At 45.0% G+C, this 23,024-nt stretch overlaps 1 protein-coding gene across 2 annotated transcripts in view; it reads left to right on the plus strand.

Moving 5' to 3' along the window:
- Positions 1 to 23,024, plus strand: part of Plxna4 (plexin A4) — a 454,144-nt gene that overhangs the window by 43,675 nt on the left and 387,445 nt on the right. Inside the window, exon 2 of one of the 2 annotated variants that reach the window (XM_029478188.2) lies at positions 6,127 to 6,246. The exons of the other annotated variant lie outside the window; for it this stretch is intronic. The gene's annotated coding sequence lies outside the window, so the exon portion shown is untranslated. The remainder of the gene's footprint in view (positions 1 to 6,126; positions 6,247 to 23,024) is intronic. 2 annotated transcript variants of the gene reach the window in all.

The raw sequence follows: 23,024 nt of genomic DNA on the forward strand, positions 1-23,024 counted from the left end.
GGTGACAACAGGAACCAAGCAAGGTTCAAGAAGGGAAGCAAACAATGGCCAGCCCTGCTGCCAACACCTCCTGTGCATGCCCTGGCAGCTCCCCACCATACCCAGAGACGCTTCCAGTGCTAGCACTAGACCTACTACCTGCAGTTGTTAATGGCTTACTAAATGTACTAGGGGTTATGCACTCCACACTTATTGGAGTTGTAGGGATGGGTCCTGTTTTCAAAATTTGTTGTATAGATCAAGAATATAAGTTTGAGAGATTTAGAGATGGGCTCAGATTCATACAATGAGCAAAGGCCAGCCAGGCCAGCAAAGCCTTAGGAAAACTCCAGGCCTGTAATCCATTTACTCCAGTGTTTACATAAAACTCTGGCTCCTGCTTGGCTTGAATCAAGGAAGAGCTTTTTTTTTGCCCTAGGGACACTGAAGTTGCATTCAATAGTCAGAAGCAACTATTCCCGGAGCCGAGCCATGTGTTGGCTTTAGATTAGTTCTGTCCAAGGCACTGTCCTTGAACCTGAGCTGAGTACAGAACTCTTGAGGCCTGAGTGCTTCCTCTAGGTGAGCACCCATTTCCTTTCTCTTTGAGCTGCTATGTGGGTCCTGATGTGGCTCTTGGATCCCAAGATGAAAGGCAGTGGCATCCTCCCCTCAACCAGGCCGGCAGAAGGCAGAAGCACCTTGGTGAGCCTGGCTTTTCCAAGCCTGCTGTCACACACGCCCCCTTTCCATGTGAGTGGTTGCTGGGGAGAGCTGGGGAAAGGGAAGGTGAGGACAGCAATGGTCTCTCCCTGGATGACCTAGAAGCAAGCAGCTTGCACTGGGGTGAGACCATCGATGTACGGTATCCCCGTAGAGGCAAAGCTCTTTGATGAAGGGTTTTCTCCTCTGATGGCTTGATAAATGATCCCTGGCTGTGGGAAGAGCTAAGCAGGTGGGCTGTGGTGGCCCCCACTGCCTGTGCACCTCCCCATGAAATTGACAATAGAGCTCATTGCTTGGAGGGGGTCTCAAGTCAGATAAAGACCTTTTCATTGGTTTTTTAGTTTGAGGCTCCCAGGCTTACTGGTGCTTTCCCTGTCATTATGGATTTGACCCCTTATTCCCAGAGGGCCTTTGGCTTCTATTTCCTTTTCGCTCTGTGCCTCTCTCTTTTCTATACAGCATGAATTCTGAGGAAATGCCTCCACCCTCTGCTGGGTCCTATAGCTATCCTATGCTATTTCGTCTCAAGGCATCGGAATCCTGTGTCTGGCCATCTGACCAAAGCAGGAAATCTCCAAGAATGCCTTTAAAGGGGTCTTGGGCAAGGGAAATGGCTCAGTTGGTAAAGTTCTTGCCTTGGATGAAGGAGAACCTGAGTTTGGATATCCAGAACATCTACAAGTCTCAGTGATGGCAAGAGACAGGCAAATCCCTGGCAATTACTCAGTGCCCTGCTATCCAAGTCCAAGTTCCATGCCTATGAGAGATCCAGTCTCAGACAAAAGGTGAGATGCCTGAGTAAAGGTGCCCAATGTTGTGCTTTGATGTCCACATGTCTATGTACATGTGTGTACATGCTTTCCTACATACACCTGTATACTCAGATATGAACATGTGAGAGCATTTGTGGACACAGACAGAAGGATGGACGGACACACACACACACACACACACACACACACACACACACACACCAATCTTGATTCACAACAATGAATACGTCCAAAGAATTAGAATATCTTCTCCCAAAGCTGCTTGGGATCCTAGGATCTTGGACTTGATAAACCCTACTGCTATTTTCTAGTAGCATCTGATTTTGGAGATGGCATAGAAGTCACTGCTGTTGTAGGGGCCTCTGGACAAGTTAATGTCTTGTGTTGACTGTGTGCTCACAGCCTGCCAGCCTCTCTCAGCAGCTAGCTGCCTCTCGTGTGGGGCCTCTGGGCCCATTTGCCCAAGGACCAGCAGCCTAATTAGTCTCCAGGTGTCTGCAGTCCCTGTAGGACAGTCTATATCTGGCAGGTTGACGCAGAGGAGAAGATGTGGTTTGCCGGGTGTGGGCCCTGCAGATGCTGTAGAAAGCCTTGTCCTGCAGTCACTTCTCTTTGATGGTCCTCCATTCATATCCTGGGTCTATTTGCTGAGGCCAGAGATACAGCTGTGGTGTGTGCAGAGATGATGGTAAGGATCCTTTAGACTTCCCTTCTGTAATCCAGTGTCTCCCTATGTCAATATTGGGTTAAAAAATAGGATCGTTAATCATACATACAAGAGGACAGAAGACAGCAGTGTAGTGGAGTAGTATAACAACAGTCCTTCCTGCTACCACAGCACTGCAGTTACGCTGAAAGCACTTTGTGAAGCTTTTGTACTTGTGATTGACTCATCGAAAGCCTCATGCAACATGCCCTAGAATAGCCTCATGTGACACCCGGGAGATCTGAGGCTCAGAGTGAAATTTGTCCAAGGACAGATGCCAAGTGTTTCTTCAACTTCTTCCCAGACTACTGTGAGAAATAGTAGAGAGGTGAGGTCAGAGATCCTGGGCTGAGCTTGAGTCTAGCTCTCTACTCTAAGTGACCCACCCTCTGTAACTCTCAGTTCCTTCCTCTGTCCAAGGGTTTAAATGGGACCTAGTCACTGTGGAGCCTGAGGTGAGGATAACTAAAGATAAAGGAGTCAAGTGTGCAGCCCAGGGTTTAGAGTGTGGACTGGCAAACGCTCAGCAGTTAGCTCTTGTTCTGTGGAGGAAGATGCTTTGGGTTCCAATCACAGCCAAGATGCCTTGCCTGGGGGGGGTCTGTAGACAGGACCAAGGGATCAAGCAGGAATGCAGGGACAAAGAGACCGAGGTTCTAGTTCTGTGGCGTACTAGCCTTTGGGCTTCCTAGGTGAACTGGTAGGACATGGCATAAGGAAATGGTTGCCATTTCGGTAAGCGAGGCTTGTGATTTGCTGACATATCAGGGGATCCCATCCCCCATGACCCCTGAAGTCAAAACTCTGCAGCTGGTGTGAGGAGGAAGGATGGTATGAGAAGGGATAAGTCTGTTGAATGGTCTCAGGCACCACAAGTCTCTACAAGGTCCTTGCTCTGCCGGTGCCCCCCTGAGGCCTACCAGCCAAATCTCAGTCTTCCTGTGCCCTGATGAACCAGGACAACCCTCAGCAGAGCAGGGATAGGGAACACGGTCCGTGGTGCTATAGAGATGAGCCTCCCCCCAGGAGGAGGCTGTATCTATAAGCACCTCAGGACCTAAGGGGAAGTCCATTCTCCAGGAAGGCAAGCCACATCTAGTTCTCAAAATAGCCTCCTGAATGATTTTGGTACCTTTTGAGAGAGACAAGTGTTGATTCACGTTGTGATTTGTTGATCCTGGCTGGGGCTTGTGGTGCAGATGATGAAGAGCTTGTGCTAGGAGCCAAGGGTGACCTCTTCATTTTCTTATTGATTAATAGTGTTTATGTTATTTAATTTTCTACTCACACTGCCCTTGTAGGGATCTCTTAAAGCCATTTGCTTGTTTTTAAAACCACGGGATGGTTGAGGTGGACTCACTCAATAAATCATAAATGGTCTTAATTAGCTGAGTTCCACTGTTGTATCTTATAAAATACTAGTGGCCAACCGAGAAGTGAGGACACTGGATCAGTCCCTCAGTCTCATGGTGCTGCCTACTCTCGGGTGTCTTTAGGGCACACATGACCCTGAGTATGTCAACCCAGCCAGGGTATAATTTTGTATCTGGACTCTTAGATATGGTTGCTTTCTTTCCCTTGAGATACAAGTGTATTTAAATAGAATACAGTTGTGTATTGTTTAATGATGGTGTATGTCCTGAGAAATGTGTCCTAAGGCAATTTTATCATTGTGCATGTGTTGCTGTGTATACTATAATCCCAAGGCTACACAATAGACATCAACTACTTCCCAAGGCTACACAATAGACATAAACTATTTTATGTGGTATCTTAATGTCATTAAGAGACATGGTGGACATTGGATAGCAAAGGCTGCTGCTGACAAACATGGCATGCTGTTTTACAGCCAACTCAACATTTAATAAGTAAAAGGAATACACACTAATAATAAAAAGTATAACGAACACATAAAACAGGAACACAGTGATATCAATATCAAGCCTTCTGTCTTGTGCATCACAGAGTCATGGGAATTTCTCAGCTCCATTTCCATTTTCATGACTCGTTGTCATCTGATAGCCTGTCATTGATGGACATGACTTTATGTGGGCCATGACTGCTCTTTTTCCCTACATCCTTTACTATGGACATCACTGTGTTAAGACATCAGTGCCATTCTACCCATTTGTCGCACAGGCAGGCTCTTCTCATGTTCGAGTCACAGTTCTCCCCTCGGCTGTCTCTCATCCCTTTCTTTCTGCCATGACTACATTTGATGTGTCCACACCAGTGGATGACACTCCCAGATGTGCACATTATGGCAAGGAACGTGGCTTCTGCATTGGGCTGTAGTAAGTGGGTACCAGGGATGGAGCTCGGCAGGAGCGCTTCCATCATTAGACCTCCTTAGGCAGCAGGTCTAATGATGGAAGTAGGTGGTAGGATATGGACTATGTAGCAGGTTGCTTGGGAGCCCTGGATCAGGGTAGGAAAGGATGGCACTGTTTATTGGATTTATTCTCATTTCTCTGCTCCAACCAAGAGAGAGAACAGTCCTCTATCTTTTCCTCCCTCTGCCAACCATTTTTATGTTTCACTAGGAACTCCTGTTCCCTGACATGCCTCAAGCTGCAGTATCCTTTTTCTTTTCTCCAGATAAGTGGAATAAGCCCATGAAAAGGCAGCCATTTTTATTCCCCAGTCCACTTTTCTCCAGCCCCTCCCCCACCTCAAGGGATATTTTTCAATTTCTTTTTCTTTGTTGCCTGGATAGTTTCTCAAACAAACAAACAAACAAACAAAACAAAACAAAACACTGAACCCCTTATTTTGTTCTACTAAACAGTAGGGCACTGTGCTGAGGGAAGTGAGCTCCAGACTTCTGGCCTTATTCAAGGTTATGGGTTTGTGTGTCCTGGTGGTGCCTAGGCAGGCTTCGAGCAAAGGACCAGACAGTGGCAGTCAATGGGGGAAGGGCTATTGAACACTCTGAGTCTACAGCCTGTGTGCTGAGAAGTTGGCAGCCTCTACCAAGTCCAATTCCCTGTGGTAGACCAGTTGTTGCAGTTGTTGCAGCTTCATGGGCTAGCAGCACAAAGGAGAACAGATACCCTGAGTGTCTAATAAGAGAAAAAAATGGTTTTCTTGTGGAGCCAACTTTTTTTTTTCTTTTAGTTTTGTTTTTGTTAAAAGTAAACACGGGGGACTCCTGGTTTAAAAGGGATCTTTGAATTACTGGAAGATGTTTGGGGCTGGAATGCTGGAATGAGACCAACCTCTGTGGATTTGGGGGAACCCTTTGAAGAGAGGATGTCTGGAGACAAGCTAAATCCGTGCATGCCAAAGCTTTACACCCATCTAATTCCTAAATTCATGTCCTGCCCCAGCAGTTAGCTCCCTTCCTCTGGGGTTCCAAGCACTGTAAGGGTACTCTAGGGGACAATTTAAAGTCATCCAACACTGATCATTTGTGCTTCTCGCTGTGGTTGGGCACTTACACTGCTCTGTGCACTGGGCTAAAATTAGAAGTACTGCTTCTCCTCTGTGGGGTTTCCTTGGCTAATGGAAGTGGACCCAAACCAGATATAAACATTTCTGCAAACGCCAAGTAGGCAGTGATGAAGAGCAATGCTTGTGCCTTTTGCCTTATTAAGGGAAGGGCAGACTCCTTGGGCTTAGAAGTCAGGAATGCACTGTGGTGGTGGCTACCAGTTCTGTGAATTGCCCTATTTAACTTTACTCTTTACTACAACTGGGAAGGTGCGTTTCCTCACCATTTCCTTCTTATGGATCAGGAACCTGAATCATAGAGAGAAAGTCAATTTCACAGGCTAAAATCCTTAAGACTAGAGACAGAGAAGGAACAAGAAGAAAGGAATCCCAAGCAAAGAAGAAAAATATACGTCCTGAAAGCTAGAGGGCCTAGGATGTCACTGATCTATGGAGTGTCATTTTATTGGAGGCCATATTTGAATAGGTCATCTGTCCCTCTCTCTATAGGTGGCAGGGGTCATCTGAGTCTCTTATATGCGAAGGTGTTATCATCAGATAGCCTTTTGGAAAGAGTGGACTCTGGAGATGCCAAGATCGTTGAGAGCTGACTTCTACAGAGTGTTACAGGTGTGCTACATGTACGGGGGAGCAGGGACGTGCATGATATGATGTTAATTTGGACAATGTAGAGAAGACATTTTCCTTCATTGGTAAGAGGCAATAGACTTCCAAAGAATAAAGAAAAGCAGTCCACATTCCAGTTCCTCCAACTCTTGACCCACGAGAGAGCCTCTAGGCATTACCATCTCAGCCTCTTCTGTCTCTTTACCCAATTTCTTTGGCAAGAATGCCAGTTATCTTGTAGATTGTTCTCATGCCAATTTGCTAGCATGGGTAAACATCTTTAATGCCTTCATTTATTGACTTGAGGGGCAAAGTTGGCACGTAGGAGCATCTAGCTGGATGAAGCTTTATAGCAGAAAGTGCCCCAAGTGCCCCGGCCTCAGGCTCTCAGTCCCATCTCACTCCACTTGTTCTTCTGTGCTGTGCGGTCTGAGCATTTTGAGTTTCTGCCTCTGCAAAAGGGTTCTCTGTATTAGTGGGCTCCCAAAGTGTGGTCCTGGCTCCCCATCCCAGGATTAGCTGAGAACTTGATAGAAATTCCAAATCATTTCCTACTGTGGCTGTGTGGTTTTGACAGTCACATGACAGTATTCAAGGGTTGCAGTTTTCATTTCTTCAAAGGAATAATGACACCAAGCAGGTCTTTATGTGACTGCAGGACACTGGTGCATCTTCTTTGGACCAGTATCTCTTGAAGTCGCTTGCCCACTTTTATTTGCCTTTGTGCTTTTGTTGTTAAGTTGTAAGAATTCTTTACATGTCCTGGCTTCTGCTTCTTGATCAGTTATTTGATTTGCAAATATTTTTTCTCACTTTGTAGGTTTTCTATGGGTATTTCAAGGTCCAGTATTATTGAGATATATGACTTTATAGTTAGCTGCATTATTAAATAATGAACTTTAATAGATTTGCTCAGCATCACAGTCAACTCCTTAATGTTTCCTCATGGTTTGGGTAATTCCTCCATCATGCTTCTTCTCTCTGTACTGATTACAAACAACACTGGGAGGGCCCTGCAGTTGTCACTGGAGCATAATGGGACATATCTAGTCGGAAACTCAGAAGACCAGGTCTCCTGTGCCCTGACTCAAGGCTAGCAAATGTGGGATTGTGAAATCTCTTGGTTTCCCCGGGCCTGTGTTCTCATCTACACAGGACAGGACTTGGCTATCACAGCTTCCCATCCACTCTCGCTGAGTGGTAGAATATTTCACACGAAGAGCATTTTAAAAAATATGCTGCTATCCCCTGCAGACCACTTAAATCAGAGTCTCTAGCAAAGGGATCCTATTACCTGTATCTCTTTAAATTCCTACACCCCATGCATCTGATGATTTCCAGCACAAGCTTTGAATCCCAAAGCCCACACTTTATACATTATATTATATACTTCATATTGATTTTATTTCAATCTCTGAAAAAATAGGAAAGGAAGATGTCCCCTTCTCAGGGCAGCAAATGAATTTATAGGTTCCATATTCACAGATTCAATCAAATCCACATTAAAATGTTTAAAAAGTCGTCTGGACTGAATATGTATAGACACATGTGTCACAGTTGCTTAAACATTACAGTGTAAAAATGATCGACATAGTGTTTACATTGCAGTAGGTATTGTAAGCAATCTAAAGATGAGGTCAAGCATGCAAGAGATTGCGAGTATGTTATGTGCAAATGCTGTGCTACTTTGTATAAGGCACTTGAGCATCTCTGGATTTTGGTATGGGGCAGGGATCCTGCTGCCAAGTCTCTGCATGTGAGATTGCAGGTGACTTGAGTAGATACAAGGTAACAGTGGGGACAGGAAAGTAGCATATATTTTCTGCTGTTTCATTAAACTTCTGGTACAGTGAAAGCTAGTCACTGGTGCTGGTGGCATTATCATTCATCAGGGTCTGTCTCTATTAGTGTTCCCAGAGTAGAACAGATTTCCAGAACCAATTCACTCAAATTTAAGATTCTGATGGTATTTAAGGAAGAATTCTTGATTATCCACTGTGGTGTGTCTTTTCTTATCAAATCAATGAAAGAATGGGAGTTTATCCTTTTAGACCCCTCCACAATCTTCATGTGAACATGATATCTGATTTGTACATCTGTAGCCCAAAGACTTCCCAAGAGACCCAGTGTGGTGTTCTCAGCTGCTGCCAGAACCAATGGCAACGAGAATATAGGAACCCGCAGAAAGGGTCGCTACAGGATTTGGTCATTGCCAGCACCATCACTCTGCTCAGCCATTGTAGGCAGATCATTGGCATCACTCCTGGGGGTCACAGAAGTCTCCAGCAGTGCCAGACACCACAGGCAGGTAGACAGTTTAGGGAGAAACCCACTTTCTTTGTCTAAAGGGTAACAGCTGAAAGTCTCTGAAGTCTCCTGCAGGCTTCCAATTACACCCAGGTTAGGGTTCTATGAGTGCTCTTAAACTGTCAAGGAGAAAGAGACCATTAAGGCTGGCTATATCCAGCCATGATTAGTGGACCGAGATGCACATCACAGGCTTATTCCAACTGTGTTTGAACAACTCTTTGGATGTGGTCCTCTAGAGGATAAACACTTAAATAAAGCTGGAAAGATACTAGCAGGGGGGCGGGGTGAGCACTGGTAGATGGTTGCCTGGCAGAGCATGAGATCAGAAGCAGAGATTGCTTGTCTTTAAGAGGAATGTCACCCACTGGATGAAGCCTGACAAACCATTGCTATCACTCAGACTATACCTCTCTGATGAGCCAGTTACCACAGTGTTCTCTCTCTCTGTCTCTGTCTCTCTGTCTCTGTCTCTCTGTCTCTCTCTCTGTCTCTGTCTCTGTCTCTGTCTCTGTCTCTGTCTCTCTCTCTCTCTTTCTCTCTCTCAATGCTGGAAGCTGGAACCCAAGCACTTCTTGTCACTTGCTCTGCACTTCAGGGCACCACCTTAAGCTTGTTAACACAGTCTGTGTAGCCCACTGTCTCCCTTACAACCTTCTTGAGTTACATTGTTGTGCTGAGGATAAAGTCTTGTCACCCTGACTGGACTCTCGTTCCCTACTCTTTCTGAAGCAATTTGGGGTGCCTTGTAAGGTGACTTGTGCTGATATCTGGAGCTTCCACATGGATGTCTTGATTGTGACTAAATTAGCTCTCAGAAGGCCACCTTATCTCCCTGGTCCAGAGGCTTTCTTTCTCTAGCCTGTGTGTGCAGGTTCCACCTTCCAGGGCCGTTTGAAGATGTTCAGATGGGGTCAGGTGGATGTTCCCATAGATGTTGACTCTGCTACCCAGGCAATATGCTGGCAGGTGGGGTGTGAAGTTGGTTTGGGTGAATACAAATATAACAAAATATGATTGGGTATCAATTCAAGCGGAAGTACAGGCCATTGGTTGGTTGCCTCATCGATTTTCACAGGTTGAGCGTTTGCCTCATTGATTTTTTTTTTTTTTCTGTAAAATGAATCTTGTTCATCTGCTCTCTGGAGATTGCCTCATTTCTTTTTCTTTCCTTGTACCCGCTTGGCACTTTACTACATTGGATTGCTCTTACTTACTATCAATGCCAATCAGCTCTTTCTTAGGAGAATCTCTGTGACCTTAAAAAAGATCTTTAACCTTTCTGAGCCTTGTTTTCCTTATCTACTAAATGGAGGTAGTAATTTCTATCTAGTCTGTCTAGAAGCTCAGTCAGTTACCAGAAAGAATAGTTAGTGCCTGGTAGGTGGTAAGATTTGGTCAGTAAGAGAATTATCACCTTGGACATACATTAATATAAGGCTCAGAGCTTAGGCTCTACAATGGGGAAAGGAGTTCCACTTGAGGGGTGCTAAGATCCCACAACCTGGACCCTTGTCTAAAGATTGAGACACCCACGGTCTTGGCCATGTTGCTTTCAAGTGAAGGGATACATCTTCATGGTAATGCTCAGCCAGTGTGTTGACAATTGTCCATTGATATCTGATAGCACACCTCAAATAGGCATCTTTTTTTTAAATTTTTAATATTTTTATTACATATTTTCCTCAGTTACATTTCCAATGCTATCCCAAAAGTCCCCCATAGCGCCCCCCACTTCCCTACCCACCCATTCCCATTCTTTTGGCCCTGGCATTCCCCTATATTGGGGCATATAAAGTTTGCAAGTCCAATGGGCCTCTCTTTCCAGTGATGGCCGACTAGGCCATCTTTCGATACATATGCAGCTAGAGACAAGAGCTCCAGGGTTCTGGTTAGTACATCATGTTGTTCCACCAATAGGGTTGCAGATCCCTTTAGCTCCTTGGGTACTTTCTCTAGCTTCTCCATTGGGAGCCCTGTGATACATCCAATAGCTGACTGTGAACATCCACTCCTGTTTTTGCTAGGCCCCGGCATTGTCTCACAAGAGACAGCTAGATTTGGGTCCTTTCAGCAAAATCTTGCTAGTGTATGCAATGGTGTCAGCGTTTAGAAGTTGCTTATGGGATGGATCCCTGGATACAGCAGTCTCTAAATGGTCCATCCTTTCATCACAGCTACGAATTTTGTCTCTGTAACTCCTTCCCTGGGTGTTTTGTTCCCAATTCTAAGAAGGGGCACAGTGTCCACACTTCGGTCTTCATTCTTCTTGAGTTTCATGCGTTTAGCAAATTGTATCTTATATCTTGGGTATCCTAAGTTTTGGGCTAATATCCACTTATCAGTGAATACATATTGTGTGAGTTCTTTTGTGATTGTGTTACTTCACTCAAGATGATGCCCTCGAGGTCCATCCATTTGGCTAGGAATTTCATAAATTCATTCTTTTTAATAGCTGAGTAGTACTCCATTGTGTAAATGTACCATAATTTCTGTATCCATTCCTCTGTTGAGGGACATCTGGGTTCTTTCCAGCTTCTGGCTATTATAAATAGGGCTGCTATGAACATAGTGGAGCATGTGTCCTTTTTACCGGTTGGGACATCTTCTGGATATATGCCCAGGAGAGGTATTGCTGGATCCTCCGGTATTACTATGTCCAATTTTCTGAGGAACCGCCAGACTGATTTCCAGAGTGGTTGTACAAGCTTGCAATCCCACCAACAATGGAGGAGTGTTCCTCTTTCTCCACATCCTCGCCAGCATCTGCTGTCACCTGAATTTTTGATCTTAGCCATTCTGACTGGTGTGAGGTGGAATCTCAGGGTTGTTTTGATTTGCATTTCCCTGATGATTAAGGATGTTGAACATTTTTTCAGGTGCTTCTCTGCCATTCGGTATTCCTCAGGTGAGAATTCTTTGTTCAGTTCTGAGCCCCATTTTTTAATGGGGTTATTTGACTTTCTGGAGTCCACCTTCTTGAGTTCTTTATATATATTGGATATTAGTCCCTTATCTGATTTAGGATAGGTGAAGATCCTTTCCCAATCTGTTGGTGGTTTTTTTGTCTTATTGATGGTGTCTTTAGCCTTGCAGAAGCTTTGCAGTTTCATGAGGTCCCACTTGTCAATTCTCGATCTTACAGCACAAGCCATTACTGTTCTATTCAAGAATTTTTCCCCTGTGCCCATATCTTCAAGGCCTTTCCCCACTTTCTCCTCTATAAGTTTCAGTGTCTCTGGTTTTATGTGAAGTTCCTTGATCCACTTAGACTTGACCTTAGTACAAGGAGATAGGAATGGATCGATTCGCATTCTTCTACATGTTAACAACCAGTTGTGCCAGCACCATTTGTTGAAAATGCTGTCTTTATTCCACTGGATGTTTTTAGCTCCCTTGTCGAAGATCAAGTGACCGTAGGTGTGTGGGTTCATTTCTGGGTCTTCAATTCTATTCCATTGGTCTATTTGTCTGTCACTATACCAGTACCATGCAGTTTTTATCACAATTGCTCTGTAGTAAAGCTTTAGGTCCGGCATGGTGATTCCACCAGAGGTTCTTTTATCCTTGAGAAGAGTTTTTGCTATCCTAGGTTTTTTGTTATTCCAGATGAATTTGCAGATTGCACTTTCTAATTCAAATAGGCATCTTAAGTGGCTGCTTTCCACAACATCCGGTGAATAAGGGAATACCTAGAGTTGTTGTAAGAAGTCCATCTGTTTTCCAGTCATACCTTATTTCATTTTATTGTCACTTATAGTGAGGACACATTTTGCTATCTGCTGGGTTCCTGTGTCCATTTTTGATCTATCAGTACACCCTCAGTACCCTTGAAAGTTTAGGCTTAAAAAAATCTGGAGGAGATGGAAGCCTCCTCTCCCACCTGTAAAGGTGTACTGCCATCACTCTTAGTGATCTTCCGGGAGCCACTTTTTACCTGGATAATGGACACCCTGAACATTTACTCCTTCTTAGGAAGCCATGGCAACCTTAACAAACAAGCCTGTCTCATAAACCAGGACAGGAGTGAGTACTCTTCCCAAGACGGTCACTGCAGCACAGGCACAAGAACCACCTTAGTGAGGCACTGCTGATGCTGAAGCCAGCTCTTTGGGTTTGTAGCCAGGCAGAGCCCTTGAGTTTGGGAGTGAGACAGAGAGATGTTCATCTCTTGTTCAGACAGACTCATTTGTCTCTGCTCTTTTCTCTATGTTTATTTTGTTTTTTTCTTCAGGGTCTCATAACAGTGTGGAAGACTGCAGGTGCTAAGAGAAAGCAGAAGTGGGTTGTAATGGGCATTGGGCTCTGAAGGGCTTGTTCCTTGGAGCCATGGTGATGGAAATCACAGAACTCCCTACATCACTGCTTTCAGGATCAAAACCAACATACATGTAATTTCCAAAGTGTTTATCATGAAATGGTCTTCTTAGAGATTATAATAGGTGTGACGCAAGAAAGGGGTTTCTTATACTTCCAAGTTTGAGAAACCCTGGCTCACAAATCTTAAGGAACTTAACGTACATCCGTTTCCCAAGTTGAACAGAGTTGTTTTTTAAGGCTGAGCTGTGAAAGGACTGTGGTTCTTCTTAGCATTATATTAGGATCATGTGGACTGACGGAAGGGCATTTTTCCCACTCATTATGTGTTGACAGATATACAATTTTCCTAATTCCCCTATCCTTATTCCCATAAAATGGCAACTACAGGAGTTATTTTAAATGCAGGAATTTCATTGGAGGGAGAGCCTCAGTTATTTAAAATTAAAAATCAAATTACCCCTTGTTGAATTAAGATGGAAGACATTATGTTAAGTGAAATAAGTCAGATTCAAATGCTCTTATCCTGTGTTCCTGAGGTTCCTGGAGCACCCAGACAAGTGGTGATGGGGACTTGGGTAGGGGAGGGAAGTGTGCCTGTGTCTTACAAGGAAAATTGGAGTCAAAGATGAATGGGTTCTGAAAATGGATGATGCTGTAATTGTACAACACAAGTGAATTCAAGGTCTTTGAGCCACACCCTTAAAAGTGGTTGAAATGGTAAATCCTACACCATGTGTTCTTTAACACAAGTCTTTAAAACGATGACACAGGATGCATCCCTCTCTTAGCCTGAGTTCTTTTGACTTCTGTTTAACTTTCTTCAGTGTGGCCCTTGGGCTGACACTGTTTTCTACAATCCAGGCTGCTGTGCATGGGCTGAAAAGATGACTTTCTGTTATGAACTATATAATAGAAGCTGAGCACCTCTGTCTTTTTTGTTTTTACATTTGATATTAATTTTGTTTGGAAATGTACAAAGTTTACAGAAGAGCCCATTGTGCAAGGACATTTTACATTTCTCTCTGATAAAATGGAAGTTTTACTATTCTTATTTCACAAGATATAAGCATAAAATTCTAGCTTCCTAAGTAAAGGATTATAGTTGGTGTCACTTTCTTCCAGCCTAGAATGCTTAGTGTAAAGTGTACACTGTTGCTGTCAGCCCTGGTGAAAGACCCTTGCTTCTCTGGTCTTTTGGTAGTGTAGGTTCGTATGCCAGCCTCAGCTCATCTCAGTTACGGAGAGTCAGTTTCTGACCTAGGAAATATGATGATGTTAGCATTATATGCCATGCCTTCCACAGAAGTCAAGCTCTGCTCTTTGTAACCCAGTCCTCCTAGATGATTCTTGTAGGCACCACTGTGGGTAGGATAGCCTCTTGAGACAACCTAGCCCTTTAGTTCCCAAACAGAGCTCTTGACTTCCTTACCCCTATGGCCTGTTCTTCCTCAGTCTTTTCCTAATCATGAAAAAGACAGCACCAACCACTCAGATACATACTCAAAGCCCTGGAGGGAAGATGAATGCCCGTCTCTTCTTCTCCTTTCATCTCCACAGTCCCCATGCTTCATTTTTTTCCATGTCCTCTGGCTTAGGTCTGCCAACACTCTGTACTGAAACTCTGCAGGTCTCCTCTTCCATCAAAGCCCTTCTGCACATTGCAGCCAGGCAGAGCCAGCCAGCCCCACCCCCTTACTTTGCCCCTTCTCAGGGCTTCTCATGCTATTTGGGCTAAACACAAACTCCTCTCCATGGTTCAGCCCTTCAGTATCTGCCACCTTCCTCTTGGGTTTCACAATCACACTTCCAGGCTAAGTTTTTGTCATCTGGTCCTTTAGCCGTCTACTCTTTCCTTAGTGGGTCTTTAAAATTTGTATTTATCTATCTATCTATCTATCTATCTATCTATCTATCTATCTATCTACCTATTTATTTATTTATTTATTTATTTATTATCTTTCTTGGTCTTTATGATCACTTCTTCATTGGCCTAGAAGACTCTCCAAATCTTTGTATGGCTGTTACCCTCTGGCTATGAGTGTCTCTGTGAGCACTTTAGTGAGACTGTTTAGCTGTCTGAGACCCCATGACCCTGACTGTAGAATTTTGTCTATAGAAAATAACCCTACTCCTTTCCCTTTTTTGTGTTAATATTATCTAAAACCATCTATGTTTGTTTATATTTTTTTTCTCTTTAGGATGTGCATGCACACACACATGTGTATATGGTGTTGGAGATGGGACCCAGAGCCTTATACATGCTAGGCAAGCACCCTACCATGAAGCTACATCCTCACTTCTGCCTCTTTCTTTCTTTTTTTTTTTTAAGATTTATTTATTGATTATATGTAAGTACACTGTAGCTGCCTTCAGACAGTCCAGAAGAGGGCGCCAGACCTCGTTACGGATGGTTGCGAGCCACCATGTGGTTGCTGGGAGTTGAACTCTGGACCTTCGGAAGAGCAGTCGGGTGCTCTTACCCACTGAGCCATCTCACCAGCCCCTGTCTCTTTCTTAAGGCATATGTTTGATAGGATTAAAGGCCTTGTCTCACTCATGCTTCCTCTTAGAAGGCAGGATACTGGCACACAATGTGCAGGGCTGCACACATGTTGTTGAACAAATGTGCAAATAGACATGAAACATTGGTCCTACTTGCTGGTTGGCTTTGGCATACCACCCACTGTCTTCCTCCAAACTTGCACAACTGTGGCACCTCACCAGGTTCCATGACATGCAACCACCAATAATACATGTCAATGAAATAACACTTCTAAAGATTTCAGTATGCTAAAATGACCTTCTCTCTTCTCAGGTAGAAACTATACATTTCATCAGGGCCTTCTAAGACTCATTCCTCCTACTTTTGATATATAATCTCCAGTGATGACTCTGATCATTGCTTTGTATTATAAAGGAAAATAGAAACAACAGAAGCATTAATATGGCATGTTGGTCAGTTTTAGGTCACCTTGACACAAGTTACAGTCATTTGGGAAGATGGACTCTCAATGGAGAATATGCCTCCCAAAGATTGGCCTGTGGGACATTTTATTGATTAGTGATTGATGTGAAAGGCCCAATGCATTGTGGGTCATTCCATCCCTAGGCAGATGTTGTATAAGAAAGCAGGCTTGGAAAGCCATGAGGACCAAGCCAGTGAGCAACACTCTTCCTTGGTCTCTGCTTCAGTCCCTGATTCCCCAACTCCCCTCAGTGATGGAGTGTGACCAGAGAGTTATGAGATGCTTTTGGTCATGGTGTTTTATCACAGCAACAGAAACCTTAACTAAGACACAGCCTTTCTGAGGCTCAGTCCCCATCTACACAATAACCAGAATGGGTTGGATGGGGACAATGACATGCTTTTGGAATCACGTGTGTTCAGTGTTCTTGAGTTACTTGAAAGCAAAATGTTACACCTATGAGTGGTGGCAGTCATGCAGTGGGTAGACTCCTGCACTACATGGGAAAGACTGTGAACTGGCAGGTACTTCCTCCCCGTCTAGAAGATACGGTGTTTCTACACATGGCTGTTGTGCAGAGCAGACTCAGCAGAGCCACTGGAACTACAGTGAGACCTCCTGGGCAGCAATCTTGACTTTCTGTGCATCTGGCCTGCCTCTTGTGCCTCCTCCACTGGCACAACTCTGAGCAGATCTTCAAAGAGAGAATTGACAGCACCCAGTATTACCAGATGTGCCTGGCCTTGCTCTGGGGCCTTCTTTAATTGTGAATTCTTGTCACCTCAAAAAGGGGAAGGGCACAGTCTATTCACAGGGTTGCTGCATGAAGGGGCTAGTAAGGCGGTAATGTTGGAAACAGAGTCTGGTCCTGACTTGGTGGTATAGGTTAACATTAGAGGTCTGGAGTATGCTGGCCTTCTTCTGATACTGGCACCTGAGGGGATGTCAGAGCTACTTGCACTGGGTTGGACATGAGTGTTGAGGTCTTGAATCAGAGCAGCTGTGACGACTACAGAAGATCCTCATGAGATCTGGCCTATTGATATCCCCTACCCCCACCCCCAGCGCAGGGAGGCTTACGAGATCTTCATGAGGTCTCACCCCTGGATTTATGTAAAAGATAAGTGATTGTCTCGGGTGGAACTTCTCAATGGTGGCATTGCCAATGAGTCACCAGTGCACCTGTGAGTAATGCCTGGTCACTAGATCGAGCACTGATGGAATCCCATCTTTAGTTTGCCAGTCCCTCTTTACCTAGGGTGCAGGAATGCTTTTTAAAGTCTCCCCAGGCAACATCACGCAGCACCAGTCTGGTTTCATGTTTGAATGGGAGCAGGACAGAGGACAGGAGTTTCTGCTGCTTGTTCCGTGGTGGCTTGATAAAATGTTGTGTCTGTGCAGTGGAGTTGACAGGGAGAACGCAGCTGGGGGCGCGGGGGTGGGGGGGCAGGTAGGGAAATGTTAGATAAGCTGGAGAAGTCACTAGAAGCTGTAGGTTTCGGTTTAAGGATCTGTCTCATGAGTTTGTGCCCACTACATGGGGAGAAGACTGGCGTCTTCCTATCCTGTAACTGGGGACAGTGCTGTAAAGCACGTGTCAGTGCTTAGGAGTAAGGAGAGGGTGAGTCCAGAATGACTTTACAAGGAAGTGACACATTATGCTGGCATTACTTAATCAATAGGAAGTGTTTTTAAAAGTCACTGTCGTCATGGCAATGGAAATGGTTTCCAAACTTTAGGGACCATAATCCCCTGTTCTTTCTCCTCTGCACATTGCCAGGTAGTAGCGGTGCCTCGTTTCAAAACTTTGTTGCCTCCATTCTGAATTTATTTAATTTTTTTTTTAGGGAGTAAATATAACTTCGTTCAGCTTCCGGCTGCAGTGGGGGATTTCTGCCAGGATTCGAGGCACACAGCTGAAATATATTTTGTGTCTTATGAGCTTTGCCTCGTCGTGGAATTAAATAGCACTAATTACACGACTATAGACCGGCAAGGCAGACAACTGTTCATTTCCTGATTTCCTCTAGGATTGAGAAGGGAAGGGATGGATGGAGTTGGGGACAAGGAGGACATACGGGAGATCATACCACCAGACTTGGGGGGGAGCAGTGGAGGCGCCATCATCTGGTAAAGTGTGCCCCACTCAAGTCAAGTGCTCCTTCACGGTACTACTGTTTGGTGGGGCTTTGGAGTCTTTGCATGGAGACTGTTGGGGCTGGAAGGCCAGTGGCTGTGCGACTCTGATACAGGTGCCAGTGGCAGGGATGGTGGCACTTTCAGGGGTGATGACTGGATTATCACCCTGAGAAGCTCCAGGACCCAAGAACATGGACCCCCAGTTTTGAGTTCCTCAAACTCTGCCTTTATTTTTATTGCTTCTAAACCTGACAACTTTCTTGAATTATGAGTCTACTTAAGGGTCTGTGATATAGCTTGGTGGCAGAGGGATTGACTAGCACGTATAAGTCACTGTGCTCAGTACACACACACACTCACACACACACACGCGCACACACACACTCAAACACACACAGTCTAGTTGGAAAGGTGTCTGTTTGAGGAAGGGAATGTCTGTCTCTTTCTTACTTGTTAAGGGAATGTGAGTAGATAGGCAGAATCAAATCATGTGGGGTTTTATATTAGACCCACATGTGGTTCAGGACTTGCAGACCTCCTACCCACTTTCTACACAGTTCCTGGGGCAAAACAAAACAAAACAACAGGATGAACTCAACATGAGTAGTCCTTTGGAGCAAAGTAGAACTGATGAAGTGTTTTACCCCTTGGTCCGTCCTCTTGGGAGAGAAAAAATAAATTCCAAGGAGAGTGACATGGACCTACTTGACAGGAGAGGACCCTGAGCTCTCTGAGTGTAGGCTGCAGGATTAAAGCATGGTTGGCATGCCAGGCATATCCCCAGTTTAGGTCGGGCAGCTGGGCAGTCAACTGAAGAAAGGTGTAGTCTCAAGAGAGTGACTCCAGCACTAGCCTGCCATCTGTAAAAATCACTCCTAGTTGTTGCAGGCACTACCATTGCACAGCTCTGCCTGGCACCCCTACAAATATGTTCTGAGGACCCCACCTCAAATCCGAGATAACTTTTGTTCTGAGAAGTCTGACCGTCCTCACTTCTCCTGGAGTTCACCAGAAGAGCAACTTGGGCACACTCCTTACCACCTGCTTCTAGAAAGACCAATTTACAGATGGGTGGAACTGACACATCAAGGAAAATAGTCAGACCATGACCTGTGAGGGCAGCTGTTCCTGATGTCTTCAGTGTCCTGATTCATGGTGATTCAAAGAGGCTTCGGGGAATGTCACTAGCATACACGTGGATGTCTGTGAGCTTAGAACATCCAGCCTTTTTCTCCACCTGTGGGAGGAGATGAGGATCTTCAGAGTGAGTTCTCATCCAGCAGAAAACCAGTAGACGTGGCTCCAAACAACCGAAACCAGCTAGGCTGTGAGCTTGAGGCTTGAGGCCTGTGTGGGCCTCCTTTCCAAATGGAAACCACTCAGCCATACAGGTCACGTGCACAGGACAAGTGGGCCTCAGGTCCCTTTCTGAGACCCAAATATCTGCCATCTCTTACAATAGCAAAAGTGACACCACTTTTGCTACCCGTCAGGATGTGTTGGTCACTTTCCCATAATGTCCCTCTATTTCTGTGCATCCAGAGGCCAGTGTCAGTCTCTCTCTGAGGATGGGAAACCAATACTGGGATCTGGATAGCCAGGCAAGGGCATTCCTGTGAGCTGTGCTGAGCAGCTGGGGTGCTGAGCAACTGGGGCAGGAGGCAGCCATCAGGTAGATGTCAGGCTTCAGACGTGGGGTCTGAACCTCAATTCCTGGCAAGCCTGTGTCTTTAAACGAGACACTAGAAAGAAGCTGTCAGTCCTTTCCTGTCCGGATCAGGCTTTCTCTGCAAGTTCTGTGTTTTAAAATCTTCCCAGCCAGGCCTGGAGTGAAGAGAGAGCCATTGCTTAGTGAGCCCTCACTTCTACTTGGTGTCCTGGTGCCTGGGATATCAAGGGCCACCACTAGATCCTAAGGAAGAGTTTTATCAGAGGGGCCTAGACCCTTGCTGTGGATGCAGACCGGTTTGCAACCTGGGAGAGCCACTCCAGGGGGTAGGGAGGAGGTGGCAATGAAATCCAGAAGAAGGCCTCAAGGTTAGGCCCCGCTCTAGTTCCTCCCTGAGTGGGACAACTCCCCTCTGGTGGGGCTGAAGCTAAAAGCCCTGTCCATGGTAACATTTTCTACAGTCCTGTCAGGGAACCCAGCCCTAAGGATTGAGAGAGAGAAAGAGAGAGGGGAGGAAGGGGAGAGAGGGAGAGGAAAAGGAGAGAAGGGAGAAAGGGTGAAGGGAGGGAGGGTTGATGGGAGGGAGAGATGAGGGGAGGGAGGGAAAGAGTCCATGAGCCAGCACAGAGTACCATGAGAGCTGAGCTTGGTGCAGAATTTCCTGCCAGGTTGGGACCTTCAGTCTGTGCCTGGCTCTCCATGACTCTTCCTCCTTCCTCTTTATACCTTTTATCTGCCCTCCCTTTATAATGTAGTTTTCATTTCTCCCTGTTCCAGAGAAAGCAGCTGAAGGAAGAGTGCAGCCCTGGGTGGGAAGCAGGCAGACCTGAGCATCCTGGATGTTTCCTGGGTTCTGGGTATACAGTGGTGACAGTTCGGAGACAGTACTGTGACTTTCTCTTGAGTGTGTAGTTGCTTTGACATGACCCCCATCAGACCCTAGGGATAATGATGACTGTACTGTGGTACCCACATTCTCTGTCTTTTCTCCCTTTATCCATGGGAAGTCACTTCTGAGATGGCAACCAAGTGGGGGGACAGGAAAGGTCAGGACTTGTCTATAAGCAAGGCAAACAAACACATGCAGCCTGCCTGGCTTGTAGGCCCATTGCAGACACCAGCTCTAAGCTAGCTGCACACCTGCATGTAAATATAGTTATCCGGGAAACAAAATGCTACGAAGTAACAACTTGTGGGCTCCATTTCTAGAAACCCAGAACTGGAAGGGAAAATTGCAGGTAGAGAGAAAAAAAATACTGCTTAGAGTAGATTAGAGATTGGAGAGGGCATCTCAAACAGATGTGTATTTCTCTGTATTAGACTTGAGATCATTGAAGAAGGGCTAGCATTTCCTACAAGCACACACTGCCTCACTGGGCCTAGAATATGGGAACAACCATTAAGGAATATGGAAGGTTTTTTTTTTGTTTTTGTTTTTGTTTTTTGTTTTTTTGTTGTTATTATTAGATGTTGGCATAGTAGCCTGTCATCTCGCTGAACTTGGAACTTGCAGGCTAGTTTTGGGAGAAAGGGAGGGAGCTACCATTATCAGAAGAGGCTGTTCCCTAGGATCATCAGCCCCATAGGCTCCCTAAAGCAGAGACTTTGAGGTTCAGCATCTGGTGTGAGCCTCAGCTTTCTGTATGTAGTGTCTTCTAATTATAGTGACTTGAATGTGTTAATAGACAGTTCTACATCTGCTATGGAGATAGATTCCTGGTAGGCCAGGGACCATCCACACTCAGGCTCTACCCCATATGTCCTTAGAGTCCTATTTATCTCACTGGGTGGTTCAGACCAAAATAAAGGAACCAAAAAACCCCTAACAAAGTGCCTTAGTCCATTTTCTGTTGCTATGGTAAAGTAGCAGAGAGTGGGAAATTTACAAAGAGCAGGGGCTTAGTTCTCGTGGCAAGGAGACAAGGGAGTCCAAGCATGTGACACAATGTGATGAAGGACTTATGTGCAGAGGGTGTCACTTGATAACAAAGAGTAAAGCATAAGGAAGGTTAGGTCTTGGTTCCTTTTTTTACAAAGCCTTGGTCATTATAAGGGTCCTACCCTGATGACCTCATTCAATCCTGATTACTTCTCAAACACCCTACCTTCAAACGCCACCAACATAGTAATTTAGGGATTAAATTTCCAATTCACGAAATGTACACACATTTTTCAAACTATAGTGAGTAGACACTCATTGTTCCAAAGGTTGGCATGGGAATATCACCGTGAAAGTGGCAGTCCATGAGGTCTACCTGAAATGTCACCAGGATAATCACTGTCCATGTGGTCTAAATGGAGACTATGAAAATGTAGACGGCAGGAGATGTTCACTGTAGCTGACAGGACACTGACATCTCCCGAACAAGTACCACATATTTTTGTCACTAAGTTAGCTTTCTTTCTATGTCCTTCCTGCATCCTGAAGATGCAGCTTCCCGGAACAATACTGTCTGCAGGGCTAAAGGAGGTGGTGGAGTTCCTGGCTTCTAATAATGGCTGAGGAAGTGGAGTTCTGCACAACTTCTCCAGGGGACAGCCACAGGCTCCTGCTCCTCAGGCACTGGAGATCATGGTCAATGTGTCCTACTCTAGGGGAGCTACCATTGTTCCCAGCTCAGGATTCTTCTTATGGCTCATGCTCAGTTCAATTAGCAATCCCTTGCTGGGAAAAAGTAGTTATCAGGTGAATGAGCTCATAAATGCTGGCTTCTAGCAACTTGTGTCTGCTGTGCTCTTTCTTCCAGTGCAACTTTCTCAGGCCCTGATCCTTTTCCTTGACAGGGACTGCACTGGATATCTTGACTGAGTGAGAAAAGTCTAATTTGTAGGCCCAAGGTGACTTGTGACAGTATTCCAGCTGTGGACTGCTGGTCCCCTTCTAAATCATGTATGGACGATGTGGCTTCTCAGATGCATTTGCGTTCACGTTTTAAAAGGATAAAATGGAGTATTTTAAGTATTTATAAGCCCGGGAATAGGTAGGGAAAACTAACTTTGTCAATCCAGACCTTTTTTGACCTTGTTGGCACAGCACCGAGATTTACTTCGAATTTTATCCATAATTGATGCCAGCTGCTATCTCATAGACTCTGCTGGGAAAGAGTCGTTCATTTCTTCCTTCTTTCCTTCATCTTCAAACATTTATTACATACTTCATGTGTCTCAGGATCTAGGCTAAGAACTAGAGACAGTCAGTGACAAAAAAGACATGATCTATATTATTTAAAACATTTACTACATTTATTTATTTATCGTGTGTGTGAGAAAGTATTATGTACCATGTGGAAACAAGAGAACAATTTACAAGCATTTGTTCTCTCCTACTATATGGGACCTAGAGACCAACTAGGGTGGCAGACAGTTAACCTGATAAGCCA

The sequence above is a fragment of the Mus caroli genome, unplaced genomic scaffold (assembly GCF_978045245.1).
Source record: "Mus caroli unplaced genomic scaffold, Mus_caroli_1 scaffold_7, whole genome shotgun sequence".
In the NCBI taxonomy this organism is placed as follows: Eukaryota; Metazoa; Chordata; class Mammalia; order Rodentia; family Muridae; genus Mus; species Mus caroli.